This window comes from Bombus affinis, chromosome 13 (genome assembly GCF_024516045.1).
Source record: "Bombus affinis isolate iyBomAffi1 chromosome 13, iyBomAffi1.2, whole genome shotgun sequence".
Classification (NCBI taxonomy): Eukaryota; Metazoa; Arthropoda; class Insecta; order Hymenoptera; family Apidae; genus Bombus; species Bombus affinis.
Window position 1 is genome coordinate 6223472 of NC_066356.1, and position 3336 is coordinate 6226807.

A 3336-nucleotide genomic window follows, 5' to 3' on the forward strand; every position below is an offset into this window, starting at 1 on the left:
AGGTTGTTCCAGAAGGGAAACGAGACAGAACACACCGTCGTAGCCTGTAGCGATCCGAAAGCTGGTTCTTCGTCTTTCTCCAACTAGAACCAGCGAGGAAGTGAAAAGGTTCGGTTGCTCGAAAAATCGAAGACCAGTTCTGCTGGTTGTGTTACGCGTTTTAATTAAAGGGCCAAGTTAGAAGGCGGTGTAATTAACGTCTTACGTAAAGCGTAGCTCGTCTACTTGCACAGTTGCTTGGCACAGGCTTACCGGCCGATTACGTTTGGTGGCGTGGGCGATTGAGAAAGTGGTAATCTTGTTGCACCAACGAATAGAAGCTGATTTATTTCACTGTGTTCGTAATTTACGTCTGGTGATATTTAGAATGGCCGAGCGTTGATTCGGTGGATATAGGAATTGCGAATTCCGATATTTACTGTGGCATCGTCATTCATAATGCTCTCTGCGTTTTATGGTTTATGGCACTGTGCTTCGTAGTTCTGCGCTCTGTCCCGTTGTACGATCCTCCATGGTATTACGCTTCGAGGCACCAAGATTCATAGTATTACAGCTTGTACATCGCCGGCCACCGGTATAGCATCAGCGACGCCTACTCGTTGCAATTACTGCGAGCCAATTCGTTACGATTATCGCACAGCTGTAACAAATTTTAAAAATTTCTTTTTCACTTAGCAATCTGCCTTGTTACGATACCAACGAATTATGAGATTTGTAACGAGATAACTCGAAGAGAATTCTTACGATCGGGTTGTTCTTATGATTAGTATGCTGTCGTTTCGTAACAGTCTGTATAACATAATTTCGCTGAAGGGGTAGAAGATACGGAGAACTTGAAATGTTTCAATATATTAGTAGATGTTAGGATTTAATTTTAATTTCGTGATGTAGTACTTTGAAAACACCCTTTCCATTTTTCCAGAAGACGATATAATCAATAGATTATCCTACCACGTGTAGGCAGTGGAGAATTATTTTGCCAAAACAACGGGCCGATTATTCGTACCAATGATATTTCGCGAATAATTCGCGCGAAAATGAAGGGAAACGAATCTAATCGCGGTGCAATTGATAAAAAAGAAAAAGAGGAAAAAATAAAACGAAAATAAAGATGGAAATACGAAGAGCGAGGATTGCATTTGCATGATGCATGTTTAATGTCTGGCTGAATGAATTCTTGGAAAATCCGTGTTCGGGGAATTGTAGTGCATTTTTCTCGGAATTTCAGCGTGAACGCTGCGGAACGCGGCTGTAAAATTCGCGTTACACGAGCGAATTTCGTCGGCGCGTTAGGCAATTTGCATGAGTTTTATCTTCTCGTCGACGACGCAAGCACATCGTTATCAAGTTATCGTAGATCTACAAGAAACCCGTAAACACGAACGCTACTCTCGAAAAACCTAGTGAAAACCTCGACAAGTAAATTTTCATTATTCGTCTAATGCCCCGACCAATTATGAACCTTGTGGAACAAAAGCTGGATCGGTCTGCGATACAGGGGATACAAAGTTTATGGAAAACTTACCACGATGCGATAAACGAATTGGAATGGAAAGAAATAGAAGGGAACAGAGGGGATAGTAAGGGAATCGAGGAGGAATGGTATAATACAATGGAAGAAAGAAATGGGAAGGTTTGGAAGGGAAAAGAACGAATGTAAGAAAGAAAGAGAAAGAGGAAGAGAGGAGAAATAAGAGGGGAAGAATAAAAAGGAAAAGACCACGGAGAAGAGGGAAAAAAGAAGGTAGAAAGGAACGAGAAAAGTTAAAGTCGAGTAAGGAAAAGCATTAGTACCTACTTTTGCTGCTACAGATTTCAGTATTTCAGGAATGAAGGTGGGAATGATTTAAACAGCCGTCGTACCTTCGTCTTGCCTTTTAGCAAATTTCTAGTTGTTAAAACGTTCTAACTGCTACTGCAGATATTAACTAAAAATATCTCCGCCTGTTTCACCAACCTGCCCGCGTAAATACCGGCAAAAGCTAAAATAATCGAAGCGAGCGTAAAACTGCATATTCAACGTCGCGTCCAACCTATCGAGCAAATTTGTACGGACGAATCGAAAGATCCAAAAACGCTCTCCCCGATTATCTGCAGCGTTAATTACTTCTTTCTCGTAGCTGTTCGATAATCCTCGGATTTAATGGATTAATTGTCACCAGGCGGCATCGATCCCCGTATAACTCGCACGACGAGATTTATTCGACGGTAGATTCATCTTCGGGCAACGACGTCCTCCAGCGTTTTTCCCGTTGCAGAACGAAGATTCACGGGAATTTTACGGTGGATGCAGTTACAGAGGGCGTCGGTTTTTCCACGGGGGCCCATGTTTAAACGACACTCTTTTCCAGCTTGTCGCCGGCGCAATTAGACTTCTACGGCCGATGGAATTAAGTGGAGAAAATTTGTATCTGTTGCCGGCGAACGCGAAACGAGCCCCTATCTTGCTGGAACAGGGCGAACATAGCCAGCCGGCCTGCAATTTAGAACTCGCGACAACCTTTAATGTCACTCGAACCACCCCACGACTGCTCCAGGTTTCTCTCGTTTCCCTCTTCCGGTGACAGTGGTAACGCTGTATCGCGACACTATCTCGCCGTGTCTCTCTCAATATCCCGGAGAATTTTCGAAACGTTGCACGCTTCGATCGCGACTCTGAATTTTCATTCGATCGGACTCGGTTCCGCCGCGATCCTCCAATTTCCACGGACGAATTTCACTCTCGCCTCGGCACAATGAAAGGAGCCTTTTAATATCTTGAGAGAAGACTTTAATACGCGGTATCGTTACTCGCTGTCTCGCTGTGTTAACGTAGAACATGGCACGCTTCGATGGCGACTTTGAACTTCGATGAGATTTAATTCTGCCGCGATTCTTCGTGGCTGTATCTCGCTCTTGTTTCGGCAAACGAAAAGAAAAAGTATCTTAATATCTGGAGGAAAAACTCTTAACGCAATTCGCCGTATTGTTACGCTATTTCGCTATGTTAGTTGTAAAATATCGCACGCTTCGGTGGCGACTTTGAACTTCGATGGATTTAATTCTGTGCTGCGATTCTTCAGTTTTCATCGCTGAATCTCTGCTTTCTCTGCTCCGTTTTCTCTGCTTTCTGTTTCGGCGAGCAAAAGGTTTGTTAATATCTTGAGGAAAAACTTGAATACAATGCGCGGCCTTGTTACGATATTTCGCTATGTCAATTATAAAATATTGCACGTTCCGATGGCAACTTTGATTTTACATGGATTTCAAATTACCGGAGAATTCTATTCTACGAAGCTATATCTTTTGGTATTCTACAGAAATAGCGGTAGACTGGATATGGTTAAATATTGGTAT

The 3336-nt window shown here is 42.9% G+C and overlaps 1 long non-coding RNA gene across 1 annotated transcript; it reads right to left on the minus strand.

Annotated features, from left to right (window-relative positions):
- Window positions 1–298: 298 nt before the first annotated feature.
- On the minus strand, window positions 299–3074 carry LOC126923754 (uncharacterized). Its single transcript, XR_007713309.1, has 2 exons — window positions 2108–3074; window positions 299–640 (listed from the first exon to the last, which is right to left on the minus strand). It is a non-coding gene; the product is annotated as an uncharacterized LOC126923754 (long non-coding RNA).
- Between the last annotated feature and the right edge of the window lie 262 nt (window positions 3075–3336).